Below are 14,235 nucleotides of genomic sequence, written 5' to 3'. Positions count from 1 at the left end.
AAGAGCTCTGTGAATCTAGCACAGAATATTAAAGCCAGAAGCACTGGAAGTCTAAAGGGTGGTTCATGAGGTCATCATGTGCCCTTTAATCACAGGACAGAGAGTAGTTAGTTCATAACATAAACTTTTATATGCAGCTTTGATGGATGTCACGAAAAGCCACATAAGCATAGTGTTCATTTAAAACTAATTATTTTTGTAAACTGATATTTTTTGAATTGCTAGATACTTTGTTGAGCTCAACTTTTTTAAAGTAACTATGGAACCTAGCAATGACGAATTTTGGTATACAGAGGCATGAGAATGTTGGAATGAGGAAGAATGAGGGGCACAGCCACAAGACTTCCTTCATTTTCTCTGATTTCAGAAAAAGTCATAATCAAAACTAAAGGCATATGAAGTTAAACCATTTCAAATTCAGGAAATTTGTCCTTATTTATTTTTTTTTTATTGCAACCACTTTTGCTTTTGTGTTTATGTAATTCTTTTTACCATTTCCAACTTAGACTGTAAATTGGAATCACTAAACCAATGATGTCATCCTTTGGTTTCTTTCCAAGATCAATTTTACTTCTCATCTGCTTTTGACATTTTACCAATAGATCCAGGTAATTGTTGTGAGTAGGAGGTTCCCTTCACTCTGGACTGTTCACACTGTCTGTTAAAGACAGAAGTATCATTTATGTTTGTTCAGTTTAGTTCATTTTTTCCCCAACTACTGTGTTTGAGAACAACTTTTTAGCCATTACATATTGCTAAATGGGATTTTCCTGAACTGCTATATAGTAAATAATAACAAAATATTCCCAAAGTATTGTTTCTTTTCTGAAGATAGTAATAATCATGTTTAATTAGCAAATTCCTTTCTTGAATTTTCTGTAGGCGTCAGCACTGTATCACCTGACAAAATAATATTATCTTCTAACTAACTGCCCCAGAACCCTGTTGTAATCATGCATGAAAATATCTTCAATGTGTTTTATTCTATGGGCACCTATTTTTTTAATATATTGTTCTTCTTGTGAAAACATAAAACTGTGTAAAGCTGACAACCTCATTCCTAGGAACAGGATAGTAGGGAGTTTGCAGAACACAAATAACCGTATCGGTAAAGATCTCTACACTGTATGAGAAAGGTTTTGTGGAAATACCATGCAGGTCTTGAGTTCACTTTTCATCTCCAAGCACCTTATATTTAGGCTTGCAACATGCAGTTTATATCCTTGGTGTAGACCATTACTACTCCTTTGTAGCTAGATGTTTCTGTAGTACCATCCTAAAGCAGCCATCCAATACCGCTTCCCATGTAAAGGTAAAAATCTCTCTGTAACGATAACCCAACATCTTTCCAAAGCATTTCGAACAATCAATTATGAAATAATTTGGAATATATTTCTTTAAAATGTTCCATCTGTCCTGTTCCTTGTAATATGTTTTTGTATCACTTCCTCAGAAATCATTGGCAATGGACTTACGCTGAAATGAACAGAATGAGCTTTTAACTTGGTAAAACACAGTAAGACATGCATGCAACTCAGGCTTCTCTTGTTATTGACGTTTAGCATGTCTCTATATGTGGAATTGTATTGAAGCTTATATTTTATGTCCCTGAGTTTTTGCTGAAATGGGACTGAAACAGCATGAGTACTATGATTACTTTGAAAACACCCAGGAAAAAAGCAGCCACAAATGTTTCCACTGTCTAGGCAGCAGGTAAGATATAGCAGAAGCTTTCCTCAGGATTGTTATCTAACATTAGTTATGTTTCTTTATTTTGCTGACTGGCTAAACCTACTTTATACACTAAAGAGGGCCAAGGAGAATATTTAGACTGAAAAGATGAAAACTGTACTTCTTACATTAGCACTCTCTACCACCTTCTCTTCCACAGACAACTATATCCCATAGGTCTTTTACACCAGTTTTTTTGACAATTCATGGTCTTACAATTCCACAAGTCTATTAGGAACATTAAAATGGCTGCTTTACTTCAGACATAATACCCATCTATTTTGCCTCCAACAGTTGCCAGCAGTGACTGCTCAGCACAACAGAAGCAAGGATGCACCCGCATGAGCTTCCTCTCTCAGCTTTCAGAAGTCTACAGGGTGAATGCTGTTCAACTGACACTTCTCCACACAGTTTATATTTTGTTTTCTATAACTTAGATATGCAACAAAAATGGAAACTAAGCCTATCACCTAATCTATTTTTGCAGTCTAAAATTTATGAGCCTCACATTATTCAAAATAGTTTCATCGCAAACTTACAAGCTAAAATGACAAACAAGATAAAAGATCAGCATTACAGTTATAACTTCTAGCAATCTTACTGCTTATCCAGCGTACAGGAAGAAACAGGTACCTAAAAACATGTCCGCATGAACAGCAGGCCACCTACGTCATTGGGTGAGAAAAGCCATGGAGAAGGAGGTAACTTTAAGCTTCTATATTAAGTGCATGTATTCAGACTAGAAAGGAAACACACATCTGTATGACATTTATAATCCTGAAGCCAGCTCCGAGTGTAAGTTTCTAGTTAGAGTTAGGTTTTTATTCTGAAGGAAACAGAAGAAGGAGAGATGTTGACTCTTTTTATAGTGTATAAGGTAATGCTCACTTGGGAAACAGGGTAGGAGGATTCCAGGCCTTTCCCATGGGATTTAAACCCCGTAAACATATGGGAGAGGTATTGGCCAGATACTATAGGTAAAACAGAGAGAGGAATATATTAAACTTGTTGGGGTTCAGGCATGAGATAGATGTGTTGTACAGTGTTATCAAGACTTGAGTGGTTCTTCCTGCCGCCTCTGCAACAATGTAGACAACATGTGCTACACATACATTGCTCAGCATAGCCGGTCCCGGGAACCAACCTGTCCCTTAGGGTGCATGGTACAGAATGGCTTGCATCCATTCTGCTAAGGAATAACCCCCTTAAGGCCAACTGGCCACCTTCACAGTGCACAACATTTGATCCTGCAGCTGTCTGGGCTCCATGCACTGCCCTTGTGACCCTGGAACATAATAATTATGCTTTGGGGTTTTTTAAGCTCAGACTGTCCAAAAGAGTATGTCTCAGCCCAGCAAGGTGGTGTTTTCATAGCATGATGTGAAAGTATCTGTCGCATACTTTGGATAGGGCTTGAGTTGCCTGAGCATGCAAAGCCAGTTGCACTAGTGTTGGAGGACTGTGTAGGGCAGAGGGAACCAAATCTGTATATAGTCTTATCTATATTGTCAGCCAATATCCAGAAAGACTTTCGGGGTTTTTTTCGACAAGGCCTAATTGGTCACTCCAAAAGAGACGTCAGGAGCAAACTGAGATGGCACTCAGTTATTCGACAGCATAGAAAGTATTTTAAAACCACTGAGATCACTCCTGCCATATTCTCTTTCTGCTTTGACCTGTTCTCACTTTGTTTTCACGTCCTTCTGCCACAGATCAAAGAGCACCTCTTCAACACCTCTGTGCTCTGACAACAGCGCAAATTGGAATTGCGAGTAGCCAAGCATCTAGTCCCTTAGCTCTTTTACTCAGGGCCATGCTTACATACGCTATTGCTTTTTTACATTCTTTCACATTTAATTCATTTTTCCAATTCTTGCAATTCGTTGTAAATATAGCTGTAGCTTTATTCATGTCTTACTGTTTCACAGAGGAACACATCTCCTGAGAAGAATCATATATTGAGGAAAAAACTCTTTGTCTGCGCAAAGAAGAAATAGCAAATTGCATTATATGCAATAGCAAGTTTTGATATAGAGAATGCAGACACATTTTACACACGTGCATGCACTGGGTTTGTGATGCAAAAAGCCTTCAAACCAGTCCCATAATCTAAATCTTCGAACCGGTGTTCCCATAGACAGTAGTGTGGCAATAATCATGGAGACAATATCTGGAGTTTCATCTTTGTAAAAGAACCATCCTTGGTGAGCTAATGTGGATCTGCCCCAGCACCATAAAGGCTTCAGCAGAATTTAACAGGAAAAAATACATTTCTATTGTGTGAAATTGCATTAAATATTTTTAAAAGAAGTTTTGCAAAGCAGTTCCCACTAGTTTCATAAAGTCTATAAAATTGGCCATATTTTACTTGGTTCGATAGTCAGAATTCTCATTTACAGCAACAGGAATTTTAGTAATTCCTTGTCACTGGATCAAGTCAGTATGATGTGATATTTCTGCCTCCTTTTCAGGAGTAAAAAGTTTAATCACAATTGAAAAACAGCATTCAAAATGATGGGTAAAGCAGAAAACAGACACCTATTTTTTTGCGCGTATATTAAACACAGTAGCATAGATTTTAGGAACAGTTTGTCATGGGGATGCCATAGGATATCACGATACATGATTACATTTCTGACAAAAAATAAGCAAAAAAAGGCAGCTTCAAACAACCTGAAGAGGGAACCAGCAAGAATACATAGTCCATACGGAATACCATTTTCTGCACAAGCAGAACAAACTCTCCTCAACTTTGTTTCAGTTATGGTTCAACATCAGCCACTTATAATTTGTGGCTTCATAAGCACCAAATTAGTGCAAAATTCAACCTTTGCAATTTAAGTGTGAAACCCAGTCCACCTTTCCAAGGCATACTTATTTCTCATGTTTCTCACATTTTACCAATCCTCTCAGACGACTAAGTCAGGTGCTGCCAGTGAAGAGATTTCGGCGAGTGCCCTGGGCCATGCTGACTTACCTGTGGTAGTTCTCCACAGTTCCTGTTCAACCAGCGGTCACAGATTTCCTTGTCAAACCTTGACAATGCGCAGGTGCCACACAACATGGGCACTCTGCCAGATTCAGGACCTCAGAAACACTCTCTGATCTGCAAATGTGAGCAGAGCCATACAAACTAAGTTGTGCTAGACACCTCAGCATGGGGGTCGGTTGCCTGAGCATACACATCTGAAATAACCCAGACTCTCCCTTCTACTCTTGACCTGCAGTTGCAGGAGGGCATAAGTTTTCTTCAGGTCCTGTATCATATCTGGCAATCCTATGGAGCTGTCCCACATATCCTATACTGTCTCCGATGGCGCTAAAGACTTCTGTTTTAAAAACTCTCCTAAATTTCTGACTAGTGTGTAAAATTAGGTGAGAAGAATCCCAGCTCTGGTGTACAGTCCCTCCACAGCTCATTGTGCATTTTTAGCCAGACTTTCAGATGTATTTAGGTGTTTACATGGGAGGATGGGATACCAAAATGATTTTTCTAAACAGCTAAGCAGCTTAGGTGCCTATTTTCCATTGAGATCAAGAGAACTTGGGCACCTAACACATTAAGTAGTTTTAAATATTTTATCTGCATCTCTCAATAATTTATATTTTTAGAAATCCTACCTCCTGCAGTAAAAATGTACTGGTATTAACAGCTTAAGCCTATTCACATTTTCCAGTAAAAGACAAACTAATAGCAGAAATCCTTCAGGTTTCTCCTTTTACACACCAGCTTCAGCTCCTTTTATATTTTACTCCATCCCCCAAAAGCCTGAATAAAAACCCATTTAGTTTTATAGGCTTCAACAGCCTGTATGCATTTCAGGAGAGAGTGGAAACAAATTCCAGTTGTGTGAGTTCTCTGAAAGACCAGTCAGCCATTGATGCTCTCATTCCTGGGGGTTGTTGTATCACCATGATTCTTTTTCCTGTGAGCATTAATTGCTACAGCAGTGATTACCCTTCCTTCATACTTTTAGGAAAGGGGTCTCCCTCCTTAGAAGACTTTTTTATATTGCTTACATTTCCTTTGTGTATTTTTTTGGATTTTGATCGCAACTCTCAATCCCATGTAAATGAAAATTTACTACGAAGACAACAGTGGAATAATACTGAAAAAAAGTATTTATCTATGAAGTGAGGGAGCAAGGAATAAGGTCCCAGTACAGATTTCCAAGAGACTGCTAGAAATGTTTGGCTTGGGTATTGATGCTGCCCATTGTCACACGAGTGTTGCGTTGTGTTCTCTTGATTGCTTCAAACCACAGGCACAGCACATCTTCCTGCAGTCCTGGCTGAGAAATTTACCACCTTCATAGCAGATTTACAATCAGAGAACATTCTAATGATGCCAAATCCTGAATCTTACCAATGGAAAACTAGGGATGCTACGTGACACCCACTACATCACCATTCTCCGTGTAGTTTGTCCTGAATCAGAAACTCAGTAAAAACTTACACCACTCCTCAGTAATACTGCCCAAAAAAACCAAGCAGTCCCTCCTTTGCAGATTTTTAAAAATCATACCTGTGATTCATATAGGAGACATTTTCCCACTACTAACATATTAGATATTTCTGAGAGAGGCATATTTTTCTTCACTAGTTTAATCTCTAACACTTTCAAAGTCTTAAGAGGCTTAGTGCCTAGCTCTAGATATTTGTTAATGTGATTTTTCTGACCTGAACATTTTTCTATAATTTCATCCCTGCAGCACAGCATGTTACATCTAAGTTAAAAAGGCTGTGGGGATACAAAGAAGGAATTATTGTGCTAGAGTCTGAAGTTAAATTCTAACATTTACAAAGAACAAGTTGAAAAGAAACCTTAAATGTCCTAATTTGTAAAGATGTTAATTTTGACAGCTAAAATATAATAGTCACAAAAGAATGAAAGGAAAGAAGGAAAATACTCTTCTTTACCTCTAAAATGCTTTCTTCTTTGTATGTAGCAGGTGCCCCAAGACACATTATACTGCCTGCTTTAATTTGTCTTTAATATCAGATGTGCCTTATTGATTTCTTCTGTGTATGTTTTCATTCTGAATAATTCAGAGGCACAATTTTTTTCCATTATGGTCAATAGCCAGAGAAAATTCTGAAGATAATCAATTGAGCTCTGCCTGACGATTACTAGTGTTGATATCCCCCGAAGTGAGGGAGTCAGAAAGGCCAGGGATAATATGACACAACAGTCAATCAGTGCAATCAGTGGAAGTATCAACACTGGCTGTATGATGAGAGGCAGATCCATGCCGAGGATCCATAACGGCTCCTAAAAGTTCAGATGCTTGGCTTCTTGTCATATGCTACAACAGATGGACTATGTAAGATTAGATTCAAAAAGCCTTCCTGTCTTCTCTCTCCCCCTTTCTAAAACTGATGGGATCATAAAACAGCTGTGTGGTATGATTTACATAACACTCAATTCCTTAATTTTATTTTTTTCTGTTTTAAACTTTCCTAATAACAAATACTTTCAAAGAAATGAGCAGGATGAGCACATGGCCAACAAACGCTCACAAAAACAGATAGAAAGATTATTTTGATTTAGACCTAATGCTGATGGATAGTGTCTTTAGCTAGAGACCACATATGACCACCCTAGTAATTCCCATCACATGCTTCCACATAATCAGGGCACTTCACATTCAATTTATAGTAAAGAAATGTATTTTTTTCAGTGTAGAAATCTAATGAAGTTGCCAATAGTAGCTAACAAATGGTAGTCCTAAGCAATGTGTGCCTACAGACTTGAGGTTTGACGCAACTTCAGCTGAAGGCAAGAATCTGATTGACAGTAAGCACACAGAGATACACACACACACACATATACACACAAATATCTCTGCTCAGGTGGATAGCTCCAGTGAGTCTCCTAAGTAAAGCCATTGCCATGCAGGCCAGTGAGCAGTAGCTATGCAGCTCACCACATCTATTACCTAAATTCATAAAATGGCAATATATGGAATTAAATACTAAATAGCTTATAACTAAATAGTTTAATGACAATCCAATGTGTACAAAGTAAAGGAGTAAATTGGCAGCACTAGCTCAGTTTCCCATGGATAACTTATTTATAAATCTCTCTGTGATTTATTATTAATCTCCTTATGCAATAATCACTCATGCATATAAACATGGCTAAGCTTAAAAATTATATTCTGATTCATGTTTCTTTACAAAAGAAATGTTTTGACTATGGAACTCAAATCATCACTATTTTAAAGGTTTTGAAGACATTAAAGTGAAAAATTATGGAAAATATAATTTTAAATAGTTTCAGGTTTCTTTAATATTCCGTTTTTCATCAAGATATTATGGAGGAAATTACATGAGACTCTTACTCTCAGTTAAACATATCACAGTTAATCTGAAGCAGTTCTTTAAACTAGAATTAGTTTAACTAGAATTGACGTAGTTTATTTTTAAATCAGAGTCCTGGTCCATGAAAAAACCCAAAATATTTTTTAAAATTTATCTCAAAAGTAAAGGTACTTCCTCATAAATATTAATATTCTTTCTATGTTACAAACATATGTGATATGCTCCAATTATTTTCATAAAAGTAGGTCACTATGCATTTTACTCCTGTTTTCCGTATTCCCATGATCACAAAACACGTTATGATTCTTGTTCCACAGTCCTAGAAAACACAACCATAAAAGAAGTTGATGTCTAGAACCAAAACGGCAGATACAGTTGGGTTGAAGTTTTTATACAGTAAATGATCCACTCCACTGCAGCAGTATATGAAGCAATAACCATATGCTACAATTGATTAACACGGGAGTGAAGCTGAGGTACTTAATCAATCGCAAAAGCCACTTATTATGAGTCTATTATAAAGCAATAGGGATTTTTACTATTATTCAATGAGCTAAAATATGAAACAGAAGGAAATAAAAAAAGATAATGTTATTCTTTTCTGTAGAAAAAGGCTAAGTGCCTTTTAGAAAATATACCTCTGACAGATCTAGGAACTGGAGAGCAAAGAAAAGAAATTCAAAGAGGCTGAACATTAAATGTTTTCAAGACGTGTTTCTTGTAAGGACAAAACATGTTTTCAGACTCCGAGGCCAGGATTTCTTGCTTCTTATTAAAAGTTAGACATTTTGTTTAAGCTGTGTCCACAGCAAGTGAAAGACAATGGGTACTTGCAGAGAGCAATTCCTCTCATCTATCTAGACATCTTAGACTGGGATGAATTGCCTTCTGATGGCAAAAAGGCCTCTTTGTCTCCTGTTATGACATAGTGTCTGCATGCTTTTGTGTTGATAGCCCTAAAATTAGGCAAATGCCCAAGATCAGTATAGTTCTCATTTCTTCTTTTCTACTGAAATCTTTTATTGCATTCAGCAATGTTTATCTCCCACCCTGAAATAATTTGGCTAGGTAAAAGTATACTCCAAGCCTTTCTGGAACACCGTTGAGTACACCCTTTTCAAACCACTCCTCCCTTTTCTCCCTGCAATGTTCCTGTTCAGCTGCTGGTCTAGATCTGCAGCAGGCACAGAGCCAAACTTTCCGCCTCCTGCCCCACACAAGTGCTAGAACAGTGGCGAGAAAATTGTGTTGTAGTAACAGGTATTGTTACCTCAGTGATACTTCCAGCCCTTGTGAAGCAAAGGCAGAAGCAAAGTGAACTAATATAAGATCTTCTGAACCACAAGTTGTGGAAACCATTGAAACACTGGTGTGCAGCTGTCAAGCCTTTCACGTGCACAAGTGATACACCAAGAGACACCACTGTTTGACTTTAAAACTTTCCTTGCAGCATCCTTTAAGATGCTTAATTCTTCTGACTCCAGTCAGTTCTAGATGCTTTATGAGTCATTTGGCAGACATATCAACAGCCTTTGGAGTCTTTTTTTTTTACTCCAAAACAGACTTTTGTCAATACAAAGCAGAGCCATATTTGTTTCAGGGATGAGTTTAATTTTGTCAGTTCTCATTTGTTCAGAACCCAGATGTTACAAAAAGAACACAACACTTGATTTTTTACATAGCAATGTTTCTTTATTTCAGGGGAAGAAAAAAATTAGAACTTTTTGGCTCTGAGCCTTTGTCAGAAAAGTGCAACCCAAGGGAATCATTAACTGTGGGGTAATCTCTTTTCTCATGGATGTAATATTAATGTAGTTTCTATAGTCTACCTATTAAACGAATTGGAATGAAGGATTTTATCAGACCAAGATACTGTGAATAAAATAAATCTTATATAAAATTCACTAATTAAGTATATTACTACCAATAATGTTGCAGTGAGCACATTAGTGGAAGCTGACTTTCAAGATTGATATATTTCATTGAGGTAATGATACTAGTAGGTTTGAATTTGGAGAGCTCGATTTTTTTTTTCTCCTTCATGTGAAGCTGATGCTTGGTAAAACCTTACATAAAATATGTAGAAGTACATTAAGGTAAGCAACACTAGACTTTTAATTATCGATATCATTTACTGAGAAGTTGGTACGTTACCAAACTTCTGTTACTATTCTGAGAACTATCACATTTTTCTTATGTTAATATTCTCTTTTATTAATACCAAAGGAGACTAAGTGAAAACAGTAATTTCACAGACATTTATACTCATCTGAAATCATTTTAAAATGACATTTATGAATAAAGTCTTACAACCATTTTAGTAATATACTTGATAATCAGATCCAATATGTCTCATTACTTCCCCCTACATACTGGTTTTAAAAAATAATAATGCACTTTCATAGAACGTTCATTTATTTTTGTACAGTTGTTTAAAACAGTCTATAAAGCTGTCTATAAAAGGAAAACACACATGCACACCATGCTCACATACTTGTGCTTGTATTTCTTAGATCAAGAGATCACAGTAGGCATGGGTTCAAGCTTCGTTAGAGGGCACCTTTAACAACATTACATGTAAACTTCATTCTCCTTAAGGTCTCATAGCATATGAAACCTTCACACAAACACCTATCAATTTGGTCACGAAGCTCCCTTTCTGAACCCCTCTTCTGTCCTGTCCATTTGTCAGTGTATCACATCTAAGGATACATATCATATTTAACCTCAGCAAACTTGATGTTGCCTGCCACATCAACATTTCTTTCACGTACTCTCACATTAAAACTTGCCTTTTTGCAGTGCTCAGGGCCAAATGCCTTGTCGCCATAAAAACGTGCCCATAGTAAACCAAGTAGATTGTACTTAAGATTGCACTGAAGTTACCTTTTTTCCCCTTACCTCTCCTTGTATTGCAATTGTGTTTGAAACTAATTTTGCACATAGGGGGCACAAATGGATAAATATCTCAGGTATGGGGAGGGGGGGGATGTACTGCCACACAGTGATGGCCCATATTTAGGGTGACTACTGGCGCAGAGCTGTAGGTGCCGTTGTACATCCTGAGGTGTGGAAAGAGTTTAGTGCAGGGGTTATAAGTAACTCCACAGTAGGATCTCTCAACTGTTGGGGATTTATCTCCTAATAGGCTGAAAATAGAAATAATCAAAGCAATCTGCTCCCTTCAGTCTGGTGTTCAGAGTGAGAGCAATGAAGCCATTGTCTCTCCATTTCTGGCCACCACTGCCTGCCTCCTTACATCTCCTGGCTCTGGGAGGTGATGGGGGCCCTGGCTGGAAGACAGATGTAGCTGGTAGGGCTCAGTGGCACGTATGAGCTGCTTATAATGGGGGGGATTCACAGCTGTCAACAGCAACAATAAGCTCCAGAGGGGCAAACCATACAGCAAAGTGCAACCCAGGCAGGCAAATCAGTTGGCACACAAGATCCAAGCCAAATTGGCGAGGAAACAAAGGGGAACTGAAAGTCAGAACAAGCAGCAGGATAAGTGCCCTGCTCAAGAGGCCTTACAAAATAAAAACAGAGTAATTTTTGAAATTTATTAAAACCACGGCTTCACTCTCTGGAGGTTACACTGGACAATTTTACCTTAAAAGTGTATGGCATTAAAGATCTATGGCAAATTAGGCATGTTCTCCAAATATACATAGAAACAGACATGAACACCACGTGCCTTCAATATACAAAGCATAACTAAAATGTTATTAAGCAATAAAACTTAGTGTGGAGGACAATGGTAGTGCAGCCTGCTGATTCCTTGAGGGAAGTAATCTGAAGTAGACGCATCCCAAACCCAAAGTGAATTAGGTGGCTTCTGTGCACAATTACATCAGTTACCTGTTGCTTTTGTTCTTCTTTACCTCTTTTGGACTGTAAATGCTTTGGAGCAGGGATTTTCCTTCTGAGGTGTTTGAAGAGGATGTTGTACAGTAGCAGGAGCAAACAAGTAATACCCTATGTAATAGCGATTGGCCATGTGTAGGCTGCCTACTCTATGTGCCTGTTTGAGATGCATTTCATTCTGTGACCAGAATCACTGCTGTTACCCAGATGCGATAATAATGTTCTCTAATCTGTTTGCCATAACACTTAAAACGAGAGTAAATCCATAGACTTTAAGGTCTCAGTTCAGATGCCCAAACATAGATGCTAGCTAGTGTTAACTGAGATTCCCAAGAGTATTCCAAGACATCCATGTAGGACTGGCAGATAATTCTAACTCTCTAATTTTGTAACCTTTTGTGTTGTCAGAATAAAGCTTGTTTTCCTGTTCAATTTGCTTAGCAAAAAACCTTTAGCTTGATTCAAGCTGCAACTGCTGGTTTGGTATCACCAAGTATCTGACAGAAGAGAGACATTCCCATTTACTCCCACCATCCTGTGTTTTTTCTGGTTAGACCACAGTGAAGAGGCAACTTAAACTTAGGAAATATCCATGTTTTCATGTACATCCTTTGTCTTCTTTTTCTTTTTCACCTAAACATTATTGATTTATTCAGCCTTTCTTTAGATCTTAAGTTTCCTAAATGTCATATCATTCTTGTGCTCAGCTGGACTCTTGCATTTTGTCAACATCTTTGTTTAAGTGTTGAGCCCAAAACTAAGCACAGACTTCCCTGGAAGCCTCACCTGCAATGCAAAATAGTCATCTCCCTGCCTTATATATGACATTCCTGTTAACACATCTGAGAATAACGTTTATTTCTTTTTCACCAGAATTGATTTCCACCCCTGTTCTATTTCTGCAGTGCTGCTGCCTGACTAGATATTCCCCATGCTGTTTGTGTGTTCTTGAGCTCTTTTTTGTTGGAGATTCTTACTCAACTCCACTGTGTTGATTTGGGGCCAAATATATTTTTAATATAGCAAGAACATTTTGAATTCTGATCTAATACAATTAGAACCCGTCTCCCTTCTCACTTACAAAAGTACTAAGTTTAGTGTCATGAACAAAATGTACAAACATAGTTTCACTTCCATCATCTAAGTCATTAATCCAAATCCTGCTCAGTACAGACTTTTGCAGGATCCATTTTGAAATGTTCTCCTCACAGTGCAGTTCATAATTACTTTGAGCAAAGTTTTCCACCTCTCACAGACAAGCGTAACAGTGATTTCATTTAACTATTTCTCCAATTTGATCATGGAAGTCCTACATCAGAGTGTTCAGACTGACCCAAAGTTAAATTATGTCACATACTTATTACCTACCAATACATCAAACCCTGATTTTTTTTCACTTTTTCAACTAAAAATGAAGTTAGAATAGTTTGCTATTGAAGACAGGCAAACTTGCCTGTATTTCCCTCATTTTTTCCCCCAGTTTATTTCTAAACCTGTATGCCTACATTACCACTTGAGTTCAAATCAAAGGTATGCCTCTGAAGTAAATCTCCTGATGGTCCTCATGCTTTAGTTCACACTGAGTTTCCCAAGTTCCTTCTGGATTAAACTAAACTAGAAAACACCCATCAAAAGCCCACTGTATGTGCTGCATGGGACCAAATGAAAGAGAGTTTGAAGAAAGGCGTTGTCTGGAGTTAGGGTCTTCCACACCAACTCTGCCTCTACATAGCCACTCCTACTGTGCTGCACTACTTGCTGATTTAGACATAGCCTATGTGCCCTTCTTCCAATCTCACTTAGCTTCCATTAATTCCCAAAAGTAATAGCTCAGCAGCTGCTTCAGCTAACATCCTATGAATTTGAGGGTGTATTTTGTCAGGCTCTGCTGACATGTTATGCTAACTCCTTTTAATTTAGTTTTGTTAATTCAGAAGCAGAAAAAAAAAAGTACAATGTACTTTCTCTGTGCCTTCTGTTATTTACTTTCCTTCCTTCTTCAGTACTGAACTGATACTTTTTCTTGCTTTCCCTCTCTTCCCTCCCTAATGTATTTCTAGAACCTTGTCTGGTTGCCTTTCATGTCCCTTGCTAGTTGTAAGTCATTTTGCATTTTAGCCTTCCTGAGTTCATCCCTACATGCTTGTGCTATTATCCTCCACACACATCCTTATTCAGCTGTCCTTGTTTCCACTTTTAATGTATCTCCTTTTTTTCGTTCCTTAGTCCTTAAAGAGTTCCTGATTCAGCCACATTGTCTCTTGCTATGCTTCCAAGCTTTCCTTCGCATCCGAATACTTTGCTTTGTGCCTTTAA

The sequence above is a fragment of the Aquila chrysaetos genome, chromosome 14 (genome assembly GCF_900496995.4).
Source record: "Aquila chrysaetos chrysaetos chromosome 14, bAquChr1.4, whole genome shotgun sequence".
Classification (NCBI taxonomy): Eukaryota; Metazoa; Chordata; class Aves; order Accipitriformes; family Accipitridae; genus Aquila; species Aquila chrysaetos.
Note: the sequence above shows the minus strand (reverse complement) of the source record.